Raw genomic sequence first — 19,582 nt, 5'->3', positions numbered from 1 at the left:
ATTCCAGTATGAGTCAGTTTCTGTATTTTGTAATGCAGGATACTGGGCAAGAGAAGGGATTAGCAAGGGATATATACTCTCTGTAAGCCTATTGTATAGCTCCATATAGTCCCAGAACAGTAAGACTCTAAGCACCTAGTGCAGGTCAATCTCTTGTTTCATGTATCTCTCCATAGATGCCTAGTCCTAACTAACTTAGTATGTAATTTATCACTGAAATCAGCCACTGTACCAGGCAACTGGAAGGTAGATAATGTAATGCTGAATTTTAAAAAGAGCTCCAGAGGAGATTCTGGCAATTACAGGCCCTTGAGACTGTACTGGGTAAATTGGTAAAAACTATAGTAAAGAATAGAATTATCAGACACGTAGATAAACACAATTGTTGGGTAAGAGTCAACACAGCTTTTGGAAAGGGAAATCATACCTCACCAATCTATTAGAATTATTTGAAGGAGTCATCAAGCCTGGGAATAAGAGTGATCCAGTGGATACATTCTACTTGGAGTTTCAGAAAGCATTTGACAAGGTCCTGCACCAAAGGCTTCTAAGGAAACTAAGTACCTATGGGGTAAGAGGGAAGGTCCTCTCATGGATCAGTAACTGGTTGAAAGATAGGAGACAAAGGGTAGGAATAACTGTTCAGTTTTCACAATGGAGAGAGGTGAACAGTGGGGTTCCCCAAGAATCTATACTGGAACATGTACTGCTCAACACATTCATTAATGATTTGGAAAAGGCAGTAAACAGTGAAGTGAAAGTTTGCAGACAATACAAAATTACTCAAAATAGTTAAGTCCAAAACAGACTGTGACGAGTTACAGAGGGATCTCACAAAACTGGATGACTGGGCAACAAAATGGCAGATGAAATTCAGCACTGATAAATGCAAAGTAATGCACATTGGAAAAAATAATCCCAATTGTACATATACAATGACGAGGTCTAAATTAGCTGTTATCACTGAAGAAAGATTGTGGAGTCATCATGGGTAGTACTCTGAAAACTTCTGCTCAATGCACAGCACGTGTCAAAAAGGCTAACACTATGGTAGAAACTATTAGGAAAGGGATAGAAAATATCATAATGCCACTATATAAATCCATGATGCGCCCATTACCTTGAATACTATGTCCAGTTCTGGTCACCCATCTCAAAAATGATATAGTGGAACTGGAAAAGGTTCAGAGAAGGGCAACAAAGGTGATCAAGGTTACGGAATGACTTCCATAGGAGGAGAGACTAAAAAGATTAGGGCTGTTCACATTTAAAAAATAAATAACTAAGGGGGGATATGTTAAAAGTCTATAAAATCATGAATGGTGCAGGAAAAGTGTTACTTATGCTTTCACACAATATAAACAACAGGTGACCCAATGAAATGAATAGGCAACAGGTTGAATGCAAACAAGAGGATGTACTTTTTCACACAATGCACAGTTAACATGTGGAACTCATTGCCATGGGATGTTGTGATCGCCAAAAGTATAACTGGGTTCAAAAAAGAATTGGATAAGTTCCTGGTAGACAGGTCCATCAATTGCTATTAGCCAAGATGGCCAGGGATGCAACCCCACGCTGGGGGCAACCTTAAACCTCTGGCTACCAGAAGCTGGGAGTGGAAGTCTGTGGTGGATAATTCCATAATTGCCCTGCCCTTTATATTCCCCCTCACGCTCTGCTATGTGCCACTGTCAGAGACAGGATAGTGGGTAAGATGGACCATGGTCTGATGCAGTAAGGCAGCTATTATGTTCATATGCCATGCGTCTCCAACATCAGCCATAGCCTTTTCTCCTTGTATTAGTGAATGCTCTCTGATGCACCCATCAGTCTTGCAAAATGTTCTCCTTGGTCTTTCACTTCTGACTTGATACGTTGAGGCAATTGTTTGCTACTGCGGGCAAAAACCAGTGGCCTTTTCGGCACAGCTGCTGAGCCAATATCAAAAGGAGAAAAAAAGATAAAATCAGTATCTGTAGCAACCTTCTACTGGGGCTTAGGAATGTCAAATGATAAAGTATCTATTTTTCCCTAGTTTTGCATTCCAAACTGGTGTTATTACAGACTGGCTCAGACACTGATATGGTAAACAGATCGCCAGTGGCTCTCCAGTATTGGGCTGCTGCTGCTACTCCCTTACCATTATGGTTATTAAAGATTTGTATTGCAGTAAAACCTGCAAGCCCTAGTCAAGGATTGAGGCCCCTGTAGTTCTAGACACCATACACATACATAACAAAACAATCCCTGCCACAAAAGAATGTATAATCAAAATATATGAGGAAAGTAAAAAAGTGGATACAAGCAAATAGATAAGGGAATACAAGGTAACGTTCAGGTGACCAAGGGAATTGTGGGTTCCAAACATTTCAAATGGCAAATGTAATAATAGCCCTTAGCTTCAGGCAGCTCTAGCCTCGGATGATCTCACCTTGAGTAAGATTCCCAAAAGGGAAAGATGAAAATTGTTCCAGAGAGTTATCTGAAAGCTGGGGAGAGATGCTGCAACTTTATTTTCCCATATGGTCCTTCTGGCTGAACTAAGGCAGTGGTGAAACATTGTTATCTATTATAAAGATAGATATATCTATCCAGCCACCAAGATACATGTCAAAGCATTTGAATATCTTTAGTGTGACTGTTTCTCAAACAAAGTGGCAACAGACTGAAGAAAAGTCAGGGCTGAAATAAACAGAACATTGCATTAGGATGCCTGTGGGCCATACAATTGTACATACTACTGTGTGAAATTAAATGAATTGTAAATATTTGCTTAATGCCATAATGATACTACTGCTGGTTTTCATGCCTTCAAGCATACTGCCTTAAAGAAAACCATACAGCACCGGAACTGGCTTTGCATGCATTGTAGATGTTGCTGGACATGGGATGGCAGATAAAATATTATGTAAATACTTTGGCCAAAGTGCCACGGTTTGTGCTCTAGCAATTCAATACTCTTGTTTTTAAGTTGTGGTCCATTTGTGCCTTTGGTATTTTTTTACCTGCACTTCAGGACTGGCCATGTGATATAGCTCTGCCAGCTGCTTGGCAAGCTGTGCTAGTGGTTTCTGTTCTGACCTGGTGGGTTTAGTACCAGAGAGGGTACTAAAGATTCTTGTGACAGGAGAGTGACAGAGGAAAGAGAGAGAAAATGGGGGATCCACACTTTCACCCTTGTGTAGCTATAACTGCCCTTTTACAAATGCTAAAGGCAGCAGCTGTATGAACCCAGAAGCAAGTTTCCCAAACCAGCATAAAAGGACCACAAATAAGTACCTTTTACTATGAAAAGCAATTACTAAATGTAGAGGCTCCCTTATCACCCCAAGAACTCCTCCACTGGGAAATAATCATTAGGTGTCACCCCAGGAACTTATAAGGATATGCTTCAGTTGGTGCAAGCTCAAGTGATTGAGTTCCATGTGGATACATCCCACTATCATGGTAATGCATTCAGCACAAATAGTCCTCCCTTGGAAGTCACTTGAAGATACAGGTGCTCAGCACTTCTGGCAAAAATAGGCGCTAGGTTTCTCAAGCTGGGTCTCCTGAAAATGAGGAGGCAGAGCACACAATTAGTGGACACCTCTGAAAATTCTGTTTTAAATGACTTGCTCCATGTCACATAGGAAGTGTGTAGTGAAGCCAGGAATAGAATTCAGTTCAGTACCGTAACTACAAAACCATTCTCTCTCTTCCCACAGCCTTCTCCTTCATTAACTACACACTTTTCAACTCTTGAAGCAAATGAGTTGGTGTCCTGTTACAACTTCATTTATTACACACTATTCCTTTTTCATTATCTGTGCCCTGAATAAACAGAAATTCCATCATGTGAAACCCAATCACCCCAGCGCAGAATCTCAGTAAGCAGTGTTGTTGTAGCTGTGTCCGTCCCAGGGTATTAGAAAGACAAGGTAGGCTAGTGATTGATAGGATTTGGGACAAAGCTAAAAATCACGCAGAGACACCCCAGAAGCCCTAGTATCCCCTCACAAAATAAAAGTATTTCCCATTGAAACTTATGCCAGCACACAGGTTTTTTCTTCTTCTCCCCAAAGTTTGCTGGCTCTTGGTTTTCCTTTACTTTGTGGCCCCTTTGTACTAGTACAGAATCACAAAAGGTCTTAAATGCAGTGTAGCCAATTCTCGAGACTTATTGCAAGCTTCACAATATTTGGTGTTTTTCTTAAAGCTCAAGCCCCTGGAGTCAAGTGAATACACCAGAATGTCAGCTTTCATTCAAGCCCTCATGGTTATGAAGATAAGCTTGAAAACCACGAACCTGCACAGTTCACGAGTGAGAAGGCAAATAAAAATAATACATTTGGAGTTTTTTTTTAAAATCTCCTGATTCTGGGGGAGCCTGACAAATTATTCTTCAACATTTGAAGTTGGCGAGAATATAAGTGTGCGTTGCAAAATACTGCTATAGAGGAGTTCTGTTACTGTCATAACAGCACTAACCCAGTACTCACTTGGCTTCTGTGATATGCAGTATGTTGGGGGTGGGCCAGAGCTCATTGCACTCTACCTGTTCTGTGCTGGAGTAGAAGCCCCTAGAGGACCACTGTAAACTGGCATAATTTAAAGCAGCCCTGAGAAAAGGGCCAGAATTATGGAGGAGCAACTACAACTTTTCCTAGGCTGGCTGCAGAAAAGTAAGAATGCAGAATTTGGCCCCCTTTCTTCAAAACTTGAGTCCTATTCTCCCATACAGGGCTGGGTGAAAATAGGACCTCACATCTGGATCTGGTGTGATTTAAGAAGCATGCAAAAAAGTTGTGTCTGTCCGAGACTTCTGAAAGTGCAGAATCTATGTTGTTTTTGATGTCTTTATCTATTTTAAATAAAGACTGTGTACAATTGTGGAAAAAAAGACTGGGAAAGAATTCCAAAGCTCTGCCCTCACTTATTTGTCTTCCCATTCCAAGAAATCCAGACCTCTTACCACGCAGAAAAAAAATATTAAAGATAGATACTAATCTCTTGGGGGGCTGTTATGTACAATATTTTCATTCATAGACACTTAACTTTCATATAGGAATACTGTCAATGTCACAATAATTGGGGAAATAAAAGAAACCCTCAGTGTTATACAAAACTTTTTTTGTTTTGCATATTTTTAAAGTGATTGTTAAAATGTCAATTATTCAGCATCTGTAAAATAATTTTTCTTAAAATTCTAAAGAATGCTTTAGAAACTCTAAAGAGCCTTTGAAAGATCTATAAGTACTTTTTAAAACATTAGAATTTGCAATAAAATTTCCACTGATTTAAGACCTGATTTCAAACCTGTTAGAAATCAATAAATCCCAATCAACCAAATTAATTTAAACATAAATTAGTAACATCACAGAAAATGTTTTTAAAACATTTAAAATAATATCCACATGTATGTACAGCAAAGATTGTAATGGATCAGCAAAATATGCATTTTTATGTTTTCCCAGTGCATTTTTTAAACTGCTCTTTAAAAATGTCTTTTGGTACATCTGCATCAGCATAAGCAAATAAACTGCTTAAGCTTCCACCTATGGGAAAAATTAGATAATCTGTTGTGATTGACTGAGGAGTACTGCTCATACAAGATATAAAATAGCACTTCAGCAGAGGATACAGAAGCACTTAAAAGAGCTGCAGTGAAACTAAACAAACTTTTCTGTCCCATTTATCAAAGCACTTGCAGTTTCCAGTTCAAAGCAGGAGAAACAATAACAAATATTGCACAAGAAATGTTATCTGTATCCAAAACATTTTAGTAAAGTGTCTTTATAAATCTGTGTAGACCTGTTCTCTCTTGGCACTACCACTCTTGCAGTGTTTTTCATTTGAGTTTTGACCACTTTTTGTTGTGTCATGGAGCTTTGTGCCTTACTATGCAGTGGTTTTATAGTAAGAAGAGATTTGTGGGTCAAGGAGGGTGGTACAAAATTATTATTAAAATTAGGTGGACAGGTTGTGGAATAAATTATCTCATGGATACTCCATACATATGAGCTGTCTGTATTTAAATGCAAGATACAGCTGTTCAGTGGTCTCTTTTCTGAGTGAATGAAGCAGAAACAACTCCACTACCAAACCAGCTTTCCTGTGAACTCCAACTGAGCAGAAATGGTCTGTTCCATAAGGTTGAATTGGTATACTTGAAAATGTAAAGGTATGGGACTTTGATATACATTTTTAAAAATTAATTTTAAGAAAATCTAACTACATATAATATAGCCATATAAATAAAATAATTCTAACAAAATATACATACAGACATCATAAAAATACACAGACCATCCTTTATAATCAGTAATGGTTCTGTAAGATTAAAATTAGTCAATACAAAATTATTATAGGTGGGACTAGTAACACTGTCCATAAAGTTGCCAACACTTCTCAACATAAGACCCTATTTTCGGTTGTTTGTAACTCTGCCAAACTTTAACCATTTGGACTGAAATTTACAATCCTGGGTGTCTTCATTGGGCTGAATTATTCTAGCAAATTTCAGCCACAATGGTCCAGCTATTTCTGAGAACAAGAAAAGGGAAAAAATATGTTTTGTCCATGTTCAAAAATTGTGTGTTCTTTGAGAAGCTCTAATGCCACCATGTTTTGGAACAGGGACTAGAAATTTGATAGGGGCTGGCTTGTGTGTCAGATGTGTCTTTTGCTGTTCCTGTGAAAATCTGCCTAAATTTGGCCAAGTTATAAGCTTTTGGGTGGGAAAAGTAGCAGTTTGCACATGATCAGTAGAGACTTATTGGAGCTTCACAGTTAAATTCCCAATGGTTCCATCCACACTGGACATGCTCCAGCCCAAGAACGAGCAGGACTTTCCCTGTAATTACAGCTCTGGGCTGCTGAGGGCTCAGCTGCAGAACTGAGAGCTGAAGTGAGGCAGCATGGAGGTGGAAACTGCCTGATTTGAATGCAAAGAGGCAGCTGGGGGGTCAGAGGGAGTAGATTGGGACAAAGATCTGGGGAGGCGGAGAGAGAGACTGGGACTGGAGGGGGAAGGAAACTGGAACTGGGAGTTGGGGTGGGGGCAGATTGAGACTAGGATCTAGCGGGAGACTGGCTGGGTAAGGAGAAATAGTGTGTCATCATGTAATTAAAGTATCTCATAATGCATACACATAAGAGGGCTGAATTAAGGTGGCAACCTTAATGTTGCCATTTCCTAACTTCTGAGTGCTTGACTTTTCCGCTTTAATAATGTTCTTTTAACATAATTTGTGTTTATATATTCATGCACACACCATGAGAGCTGTTGGAAGTTCAGTACTTCTGAAAATCATCTCACCTATTTAGATGCTATTTGTAAAAACTTGGCTTCTTGTGTTTTCCCCTCTGGGTTTGGACTGCTTGTTAATTCCCAAAAGTCCATTCCAGGCTTAAAGAATTGTGTGTAAGAATAGACAATATTGTTCTTACCTGTATATTTGTCTTCTCATAACAGGAAATCCATACTGTTTTTTTCCTATTTTTTGTAAATATATTTATTAATTGTTTTAGGACTTTAAGCATTTGACTATGTACTTACAAGGCAGTTCTTAGGTTTATATAGCAGTTGGGCACCAAAACCCCTCACCTAGAGTTACCATATTTCAGGTTCCCAAAAAGAGGACACGGGGGAGAAGGGGGACAGATCTGGGGAAATACAGTTGGGGGTGATGGAGGGATACCTACAGCCGGGGTACTCCCTGGAGGTGAAGGGCAGTGTCACTCCCTGTCACAGTGCAAGGACAGCTGACGCAAGCCCAGGATAAAGCGATAGCCGTCAATCAGTGCCTCCCTGCAGGACCTCCCCATCCCAGGGCTAGGAGCCAGGGCCTGAGTGGGAGGGATCTGGCAGCTGTGGCTTGCAGGAGAATGGACCAATCAACTGTAGATGCAGGGGAGGGACCAGTCAGGAAACAGACCAATTGGGGCTCTTTCTGAGCTGCAGCTTCTCTGCTCTGCAAAAACCTCAGTCATTTCCTGTTACTTGAAAAATCCACCCAGACAGAGAAAGGAGGCTCAAAAAAGAGGCTGTGTCCAGGACAACTCTCACCAGTGAGCTGCCACCATGTGTGCGCATAAGTGTGGTTATCCCAGTATCCTTTCCTGACCAATGGCTTTCCTATTGAGAAAACAAATTTACAAGTGAGAACAAAATTATCTATTTCACAACATAAAGCAATACTATGGGAAAGCCCACTTTATCCATAGTTTGGGTGGACAATATAATCACCTATTCTCAGGTATACATATAGTAGCCCCTGAGTGCCGTCTTCCCTTAGATTGCCTTCACAGGTCATACATGATCATACCTTTCAAAGATGATTAGCTAATGACAGCAAAGAGTCCTGTGGCACCTTATGTAATATATGCCATCATATGCCAGCAATGCCCCTCTGCTATGAACATCGGCCAGACTGGACAGTCCCTACGTAAAAGGATAATTGGACACAAATCAGATATTAGGAATGGCAATATACAAAAACCTGTAGGAGAACACTTCAACCTCTCTGGACACACAATAGCAGATTTAAAGTAGCCATCCTGCAGCAAAAAAACTTCAGGACCAGACTTCAAAGAGAAACTGCTGAGCTTCAGTTCATCTGCAAATTTGACACCATCAGCTCAGGATTAAACAAAGACTGTGAATGGCTAGCCAACTACAAAAGCAGTTTCTCCTCCCTTGGTGTTCACACCTCAACTGCTAGAAGAGGGCCTCATCCTCCCTGATTGAACTAACCTCGTTATCTCTAGCCTGACTCACTCTTGCTTGCATATTTATACCTGCCTCTGGAAATTTCCACTACATGCATCCGAAGAAGTGGGTATTCACCCACGAAAGCTCATGGTCCTATACGTCTGTTAGTCTATAAGGTGCCACAGGACTCTTTGCTGCTTTTACAGATCCAGACTAACACGGCTACCCCTTTGATAGCTAATGTCAGTTTGTACTATTGTTTTCTGTTTCACTGGATGAAGATGTTTTCACATGATATCCTGCTGGAGAGTTTTGAATATAAAGTTTTTTGGAAACAAACCTAAGTCCAGCACATGCAATTTCGTTAATCTTTTATTAAACTCAGTTATGTTGTAACTTGTCTCTATACAACTAATTATTATTGCTCCAAGAACAGCCAGAGCCGCTCTAAAATCTTTCTCAAGCTATTAGTTGTTGTTATTGTATTTATCAATATTTGGTACAATATAAGCAGAAAAACCAACAAAACAAGGAAAGTCAAAAATTGACTAGTACAAAATTGGCTGCTTGATGGAGTCTGATTAGACCACATGGAGAGGCTCAAAGTGATCAGGAATTAATTTTCTTCTCAGTCCATCCCACAATCACATGTTTCAGTAGAAGATTGTCCTAAATGAAACTTGAATGACCTGTTCTACTTTTCATTAACAGCTGCACAAAGAAAAAGATCAACCTCCCACTAAGGAACAAGAAAAACCAGCTACTGTATCCAGAAAGAAAGCTTGAAAAGTTCCATCCAGGCAATTAGTTCCTCCTTCCTTCTAGCCGCAATAGCACAAAGGAAAGGATGTGACCATCAAGGTAGTAGCATCACAACTGCTACACATCTTAAAAGTTAACCTCCCTCCAAAAATCAGGCACCCCACAGAAAAGGAACACTGCCCTCACTTATAACATCAGAAAACAGAGCAGGCCCCTACCCTGCAGCCAGGAGTCAGTTCAGCAGCTGAGCTTTCTACATTTTGGATCCCTGATTCAGGCAGTAGCACCATACTCTGTCCCTATCCCTGTCCCTAGGAAGAGGCAGAGTGGGAGCCCTCACTGCTGCTGGCTGCCTAGATAATTATTAAAGTAAATCACCTTCTTTCATCAGTAGCTCCCCAGAATTTTGTTCCGCTCTTTTCAGTCGGGCAGAGAAAAAGCTCCAATTGGTTCAAAACACATCAGACTGTCCGCTTAGCAACACAGGTTATTGAGGACACTTTACTCTGGTTGTCCACTCTGTGCATTGGCTCCCCATTGAATACAAGGGTTGTTTCATGGTTTCTGTTCTGATATCCAGAGTCCTTATGGAGCCAGCACTCTCTCCAGGAAAAATATATAAAGCTTTGTTAATTTATTGTTATTTATGGAGTGCTAGCAGCATGCTGAGAGCCTGCACAAATGGAGGAAAATGAGGATTCGTGTCTCAAGGGATCTCAAAATGAGAAAGCCTGATCCTGCACCCAATCCATTAACAGAACTTCCATTAACATTAATGAAATATCTGCATGTGTAATAGCGCTAGATCTTATGGGCTCTTTTATGGCTTTTAGTCATATCCCTGCATTGGAGGTGGAATGGAGTTGCTCTGCACCAGCAGGAGCAATTGTAAGCATTATGGATCAGGGAGATATTGTACAGTGCCTTCCAGAGTGCCCAGGAACCCAGAAGTAGTGTATTCCCTGCACCATCTGTTATGGGGATGCAGTGTATGTTCCCCTGCATGAGTCACCAACTCTGCTAGCCACTGTATGCCCCCCTCCCTTTAGGATTACTTATCAAAGGCAATAGCAGGGTGCACTGACACTGTAGCTATGACCGGCTCTTGCACAGGGGATTCCAGATGGCGGTGAGTCTTTTTGCACTCTCCCCCTTCCCTGGCACACCAGAACACACCAAGGGCCAAATACAATCTATCTGAACCCATGTTAGATAACGCAAACAAAAATGGTACTTGCATTACCACGAATTGTGCTTAAATTAATTTACCTGGTCATGGTATCCATAGCAGAGCGAATACACTGCAGTTTAGATGGTATGAGCCAAATTCAGAGATGATATGGTAATATAAGTTCCATGACAGTAAGATGATGTATATTGCTGCAGACATGGTGAGAGATCAAGGAGTGGGGTTGTAGCTTTGTTTTATACCTCTCTACAGTCTTCTGCTGATGGTTTGTTTTGTTTGTTTTCTGCTTCAAACTTCCCTTTTTGCCTTTTCAGAGTCTAAACTATGCCAGTTTACACCAATTTATTGACATGTAACCCATGCCTCCATTGAACCAAGGCCATATCCTCCTGAGGTATTTTACTGGCAAAATGGCAACCTTTAGGGTTGAGGGGAGGAAAATTTAGGCAGCAGGTTTTGAACAGACAAACGCTTCCCTAAAGACACTGCCTAAGTGCATATCATCATAATCCACTCTGGCCCCAACCAGGATGACTCCAACTCTGTCATAATAATATTAATTTTATATAGTGTCTTTCATACTAGTATAATATATCTCTTTATAGTTGTAATGATACAATTACAGAATTAAATAATAGGTAGTATAGTTACAGGGTTACATAATGCGTTGTGTAACACAGAAGAGAAGAAAGAAAAAGAAATTAAGAGGCACAGGAAAGGGAGAAAAGGGTGGTTTACTGGAGGTAGCTAGTAAATTGCCCAGCAGCATTTCCTGGAAGAAATGAGCTTTGCTCTCATTAAACTTGCAGAACACCTTGTAGGAACATTGTACCAAACTAAGTTCCAATCCAAAGAGAAGACATTGGTCATTTCTTTATCTGCCAGTACTTTTCTCTGCCCTCCATGATCTCTGCATCCAGCTGAACTCACTGTCCAAACATCAATACACAGAGGGATGCCTTTTGAAACCTCTGTTCCTGAAATGGTAGGGCTGGCATGCTGAAAGTACAAAAAGCACTGAAAGTTTTCCTACCTCATTAAACATTCTTCATCAGAATATTTAAGTTCTACAAGGACAGACATTTCAAAATCACATTTAAAAATATGTTAAAAAATTTCAAAATCTCTATTGATATGACTGGGCAGGTACTATTACTAGAAATTATTTGTAGTTATTTAGTGATCAAGTGATAAGAAACTTTAATTCCACTTTGTTTTGTAAAGTCACTCCAGTCTCATAGCTGCAGAAAAGACAAGGAAATGAGAAAGTGGCTAATGCTGGTTTTGGAGGGGTGCAAATTCTGTCCTTAGATATAGCTGTGTGCTCCGTCCAAGTAGATGACTGCACGCTGAGCATCTCAATCAGCTCTTGTAAGATTGATCTAGAAGTCCTGATTCCCAACCCTATATTCTAATCCATTGTTTCTCAATTTGGATCCATGTCTATTTTCAAAATCACTTTTAGATTGTTTTAAAAACTCTGTGGACTTCAACTTCATTCCCACAGATGCCAAGTTTTATATCTAGCACAAGTTGATTTGACAGAAATAGTATATGAGTGAATATATAGCTATAGTGGACAATCATACACCTCAGGGAGAGAAATAGCACAAAAACCTGGTGTGTAGTTATAAAGATATCCACGTATTTTGGGGTATATTCCAAGGCACAAAACTGAAGTAGAAGGGCTTTAATGACCTCTAAAAGTGCAACTACCATATTCCTATGCCTCACTTTTTCATATGTCTTACTGCTATTATAAAACATTTAATTAATGTGGCTTGGTTAATAAGACTCACTCCAACATTTATACTAATTACCAGCACAATGGGGATCCCCCACTGGCCAATTAGACACCTTTTAATAGCCACACTTTGTAGAATAATACATAAAAGAGAAAAGAGAAACCAAGTATGAGAAAAAAAATCACATGGGAGAGTGATCCAATTGCTAGAGCAGATGAGTTTTATGGCTTTGTTAGTGTGCTGGTTTCTTGGATTATATGTACTGAAGCCTTTTTTCTGATGTCCTGAGGTTTTTTCACCTTCCCTTTTTAGAGCTGAGATGAGCTACATCCTTTTTGTAAAGTTCACTGACCTCTCTCACACACTGGGTTCCTGGGGATTCTTTCTCACTGTTAACAGTTCCATTTGCTCTGTGTCTTATACTGTGTCTGTAGCTTTTGCAGTAGTCATGCCAATTCTCATTCAGCCTTTTCTTCAGATCCATAATATAGTGGCAGCAGCTTCTGGTTTCATTGGACATAGGCAACATGTGTTCAGTTGCAAAGCTACCATACATTTCTTTAACAAAACTGGTATAATTTAATCAAACAAATATTTCCAGTAATTTGTTATTTCATCCAATTAGCATTTCCTTGTCATCTATAGCCTGCAGCCATATTGCCTTCTGCTGTGATTCAGATCTCACAAGCTAGCAGGTGCCAGTATTTTGATAGGACACCTTCAAGGATAACCAAGCATGTCCCAGAGAATGCTGCCCATTCAATAGGGTGTGGTTTCCCTATGAGTCAGTACTGAACCAATGATTGGAATAACAGAGACTTGGTGGGGTAGCTCTTGACTGGAGCACTGTCATGGATGAGTATAAACTGTTCAGAAAGGACAGGCAAGGGAGGAAAGGTGAAGGAGTTGCACTGCATGTAAAAGAGCGGTATGATTGCTCAGAGCTCCAGTATGAAACTGGAGAAAAGCCTGTTGAGAGTCTTTGGGTTAAGTTTAGAAGCGAGAGCAACAAGGGTGATGTTGTGGTGGGTGTGTACTATAGACCACTGGACCAGGAGGATGAGGTAGACGAGGCTTTCTTCGGACAATTAACTGAAGTTTCCAGAACACAGGCCCTGATTCTAATTGGGGACTTCAATCACCCTGACATCTACTGGGAGAGCAATACAGCAGTGCACAGACAATCCGGGAAGTTTTTGGAGAGTGTTGGGGACAACTTCCTGGTGCAACTACTGGAGGAACCAACCAGGGGCTGTTCTCCTCTTGACCTGCTGCTTACAAACAGGGGAGAATTGGTAGGGGAAGTAAAAGTGGGTGGCAACCTGGGCAGCAGTGACCATGAGATGGTTGAGTTCAGGATCCTCACAAAAGGAAGAAAAGAGAGTAGCAGAATACGGACCCTGGTCTTCAGAAAAGCGGACTTTGATTCCCTTAGGGAACTGATGAGCAGGATCCCCGGGAAGCTAATATGAGGGGGAAAGGAGTCCAGGAAAGCTGGCTGTATTTTAAAGAAACCTTATTGCGGGCACAGGAACAAACCATCCCGATGTGCAGCAAGAACAGCAAATATGGCAGGCAACCAGCTTGGCTTAACAGTGAAATCTTCAGTGAGCTTAAACACAAAAAGGAAGCTTACAAGAAGTGGAAACTTGGTCAGATGACTAGGGAGGAGTATAAAAATATTGCTCGAGCATGCAGGGGTGTAATCAGGAAGGCCAAAACACAACTGGAGTTGCAGCTAACAAGGGATGTGGAGGGTAACAAGAAGGGTTTCTACAGGTATGTTAGCAACAAGAAAAGGGTCAGGGAAAGTGTGGGACCCTTAATGAATGGGGAGGCAATCTAGTGACAGATGATGTGGAAAAAGCTGAAGTACTCAAACCTTTTTTTGCCTCCGTCTTCACAGACAAAGTCAGCTCCCACACTGCTGTCCTGGGCAACACAGTATGGGGAGGAGCTGAACAGCCCTCAGTGGTGAAAGAACAGGTTAAGACTATTTAGAAGAGCTGGACATGCACAAGTTCATAGGTCCAGATCTAATGCATCCGAGGGTGCTGAGGGAATTGGCTGATGTGATTGCAGAGCCATTGGCCATTATCTCTGAAAATTCGTGGTGATCGGGGGAGGTTCCAGATGATTGGAAAAAGGCTAATATAGTGCCCATCTTTAAAAAAGGGAAGGAGGAGAATCCGGGGAACTACAGACCAGACAGCCTCACCTCAATCCCTGGAAAAATTATGGAGCAGGTCCTCAAGGAAACCATTTTGAAGCACTTGGAGGAGAGGAAGGTGATAAGGAACAGTCAACATGGATTCACCAAGGGCAAGTCATGCCTGACCAACCTGATTGCCTTCTAGGATGAAATAACAGGCTCTGTGGATATGGGGAAAGCGGAGGACATGATATATATTGACTTTAGCATAGCTCTGATACGGTCTCCCACAGTATTCTTGCCAGCAAGTTAAAAAAGTATGGATTGGATGAATGGACTATAAGGTGGATAGAAAGCTAGCTAGATTGTCGGGCTCAATGGGTAGTGATCAATGGCTCAATGTCTAGTTGGTAGCCGGTATCAAGCGGAGTGCCTCAGGCGTCGTTCCTGGAGCCGGTTTTGTTCAACATCTTTATTAATGATCTGCACGATGGGATAGATTGCACCCTCAGCAAGTTTGCGGATGACACTAAGCTGGGGGGAGAGGTAGATACACTGCAGGGTAGGGATAGGGTCCAGAGTAACCTAGACAAATTGGAGGACTGGGCCAAAAGAAATCTGATGAGGTTCAACAAGGACAAGTGCAGAGTCCTGCACTTAGGATGGAAAATCCCATGCACCGCTACAGGCTGGGGACTGACTGGCTAAGCAGCAGTTCTGCAGAAAAGGACCTGGGGATTTCAGTGGATATGAGTCAGCACTGTGCCCTTGTTGCCAAGAAGGCTAACGGCATATTGGACTGCATTAGTAGGAGCATTGTCAGCAGATTGAGGGAAGTGATTATTTCCCTCTATTCGGCACTGGTGAGGCCACATCTGGAGTATTGCATCCAGTTTGGGCCCCCCACAACAGAAAGGATGTGGACAAATTGGAGAGAGTCCAGTGGAGGGCAACAGAAATTATCAGGTGGCTGGGGCACATGACTTACGAGGAGAGGCTGAGGGAATTGGGCTTGTTTAGTCTGCAGAAGAGAAGAGTGAGGCGGGATTTGATAGCAGCCTTCAACTACCTGAAGGGGGGTTCCAAAGAGGATGGAGCTCGGCTGTTCTCAGTGGTGGCAGATGACAGAACAAGGAGCAATGGTCTGTGTTGGGGAGGTCTAAGTTGGATATTAGGAAAAACTATTTCACTAGGAGGGTGGTGAAGCACTGGAATGCATTACCTAGGGAGGTGGTTGAATCTCCTTCCTTAGAAGTTTTTAAGGCCTGGCTTGACAAAGCACTCAGTGTCACAAGTACTCCTCGTTCTTTTTGGGATGATTTAGTTGGTGTTTGTCCTACTTTGAGCAGGGGGTTGGACTAGATGACCTCCTGAGGTCTCCTCCAACCCTAATCTTCTATAATTCTATGAAAGCCCAAGCACAGGGCTGAATGACACTATAAGGTGCTGTCTTTCAAATGGCACACAGAACTGAAGTCTGACTAGCCTTATTAACGCCCAGTTAGACTTTTTGTACTAGAAATACAGATGTTAAACTGAAGTTTTCTGGTCAAATTTCATTCTGCCAACTTAATTTATTTCTGCAGTTTCAAATGGATAGAGTATTCTTCTTCACTTCCCATCCTGAACAGCTGTGTAGTGTTGAGTGAGGTTAAACTGCTGCTACATTTCACCCCACAGATGGCGATTTTTTGAATACTTGTATATTGTTTCAACGATGTTTTGGGATACTTTGGGATGAAAGGTGTTAGAAATGTAAACTATTATGTATAGATATCAGTGCATAGTACTCCCCTGTGTGTCAGTTTAGAGGCTACAGAAGAATGTAGAGCTACATTTTCCACTGTGGCTGCCATTGCAGATGCAATGGGGAGAAAGGACTGGTGCAGCATCTGACCATCAGTTCTCAGAAGGAAAAATGCAGGGTAAAAAAATTAAAATGACAAAATATGAGCACAGAAAAATGCAGGTACAATCACATCATATGGACAAAAATGAGAATTGCACTGATCTCCGTACAACTGATTGCAACTGGCATGCCAGGTGCAATTTGAAAAATGAGCTCACAACTGGAGATACTAAGTACCCCAATAGCCAGTTACAAGAGGCTCCCCAACTTTGCTCCAGCTAATGTGGAGCATCTTGCATTACTTGTCCTGACCAAGGACTTGCTCCAGTTCTCTGGCACCAGGAGGGAGATGTCCTCCAGCACCAGATTTAGGGTGCAGCTGGAAATACTTAACAAAAAGTTAAATGTCCCATGCTCAGTGGCAGAATTGAGGAAAAAATGGTGGGATATGAGAATGGAGAGTCTTCCCCAGCTGTGGGAACAGCTGAGTCCAAGTATCACCAAAGTTGTCCACTATCAAATAGCCTAGAAGTACTGCAACTATCCACAGTGTGTATGTCTACTAAGAGCCATAGCACTACACACACTGTGGCCTGCATCACTCTGTTAATGTTTTCTGCATTTGCTCAAAATGCCTAAACCCGAGTAGGCACTTCAGTTCCCTGTGGAATGAAAACCAGAAAATACTTTAAAAATAAACTATTGCATCACATATGTTTGAATGACAAACAAAAAGGACAGGTTTCAGAGTAGCAGCCGTGTTAGTCTGTATCCGCAAAAATAACAGGAGTACTTGTGGCACCTTAGAGACTAACAAATTTATTAGAGCATAAGCTTTCGTGGGCTACAACCCACTTCTTCGGATGCATATAGAGTGAAACAAAAAGGAGTGCCACTATGGAAGTGTGACATGGTGCATGTAACTGGCAATGCTTAAGCAGTATTATATCACCAAGTACTCACAAATGCATCCAGAGAGCCATTGCTGTCTTTACATCTGTCACCACATGATATACAGCCTCCCCGTATCATCTAGCTCACAGTGTACAAAGGCAAGGAAGGAGAACATCAAGAATCAAGAACACATGCACATAAGATGTGGTGTATCTGTCACTCTGGCCTCCAGAAAACGTTTCAAAAATGTAAACTACCACATCAAAAAAGGCTCATCAGACACATGTAGTCAACATTCACAATCGACTAGTTATGTCTTTTCTCACAGATCCTGAGGACTCCACAGACACTACTCAGCACCAGAACAGTGAGGAGGAACCCAGGGGACAATAGCCCTCTGTGACGTTGCAGTCTATATGGTTTTATAAAAATATGCTAATGAGTGAATATAATGTAACTGGAATATGCTTCATGCAAAAGGTCTCTTGTAAGGTATCATTACAAAGCTTATATGCTACTGAGTGTGATCATCCTATATGTATAAATGTACCACTCTTGTATCTGAAACTAGAAATATGAAATATAACTCTGATGGCCTATTGTAATTATGCAAAGTGTGGGCCATTAGTGGTGGTTTGGAATCTTGATGACTCCCATTAACCAGGACAATTGTCTGCAGATGGCTGTGTTTACCTGTAAGTCTTCCCGTATACATGTGTGCTGGCAAGTGGGCAATGAAGTCTTGCAGTGACATGTGATCATGTCACCCGAACTAGAATCCATCTTTAACCTGGTGTCTTTCCATTGAGAAAGAGGGGGTGGTAACCCAGAGAGGGGCAAAAGATATATCAAGGGGTGAAAGAGAACAAAGGGGGAGGAGCCATCATGAAGAATCCCCTAGCTACCACCTGAGCTGGAACAAGAGCTGTACTAGGGGAAAGAATTGTGCCCAGGCCTGGAAGGTGTCCAGTCTGAGGAAAAAACTTACTGAAGCATCTCTGAGGGTGAGATTATCTGTATTCAGTTTGATTAGACATAGATTTGCACATTTTATTTTATTTTGCTTGGTGACTTACTTTGTTCTGTCTGTTACTACTTGGAACCACTTAAATCCTACTGTTTAGCCTCTGTTCCTTATCCTCAGTAAAACTAGTATGGGTGTCAACATAGAAAAGTCTGGGAACCCACTTCCACAATTCATCGAAAAGGCTGAATAGCAGGTGGGAAAGTTGGAGTGTGACACTCAGAGAGCCAGTGTCTTTTCAACAGTCATGGGTACACTTGGGTATGGTTCAGGGTCTACTCTCAGAAAAGTTAAACCCACACGACAGCTGAAGGCTTATACTTTAACAACTGTGCAAGGAGACTCTCCTCTCCCTGCTGGTGCAGGGTACCTTCCATGAATACAACACAGGAGATGAGACGAAGCATTGGCATAATTGCTCCTTTTCATAATTTAGGAATATAGTTTTTGCAGGTTTATGATAATGAGCATGAATGGGGAACTTTTTAGCATACTTAACTTCCCTCTCCTATTTACATCTGAAACTCAGCACAGGCACATACCTGAACTCACATTTTCACCAAGCCTGTCCTCATCAAAAGGGCACGGTTGCCAGGGAAAGAGAAGAAGTATATTCTGGTGGCTTGGTGTACAGCATTATGCATTCCCTCTGTGGGAAGGAGGGGATTTGGAACAGGAGTTGTGAGCTGGGTCTCTAAGGGATTAGCTCTCCCTCCTGCAACATAGAAATATTTTTTCCAGGAAATGTAGGAATTGCCTACCAGATGCAAGAGCCGTTTATGGGACAGCCTGCCCCCAGAGAAAGTTTCCTCTTAATTCCTGATAGCTAGAGATCCCACCCAAACCTTTTTATTTTTTTTAGGTGCTTGGACAAGATCAGCTCATGGATGAAGAACAGGTGGTTGAAGCTGAATCTGAGCTTCCTTCAACTAAGGGAAACTGAACTGTAGCAGCAAATTCTTCAAAGTGCTGTCTTCTGCCCAAAAGTGTGGGGAAGCATATACTTTTAGAAATGCATGACATTTTATCTAAGAAGCAGGTAGGTGTGAAAAGGCTACTTAATACATGTGTCACACAAAATGTCTGATATTTGGCAGGTCTGAATGTAAACCTGAGATGTGGCACTCCCTCTCTATTAAATATACTTTTGGTTTGCTGTTTGTGACCAAAGTCTATATGTATTATTGCCCTGGGTGATTCATCAAACTTATCTAAGAAGTTAGCATATGTAGGCAAGAGTTAATATTTATATGCTGATCTAGGACTGGC

The sequence above is a fragment of the Terrapene carolina genome, unplaced genomic scaffold (assembly GCF_002925995.2).
Source record: "Terrapene carolina triunguis isolate 2854851 unplaced genomic scaffold, T_m_triunguis-2.0 Scaffold96, whole genome shotgun sequence".
NCBI lineage: Eukaryota > Metazoa > Chordata > Testudines > Emydidae > Terrapene > Terrapene triunguis.
Note: the sequence above shows the minus strand (reverse complement) of the source record.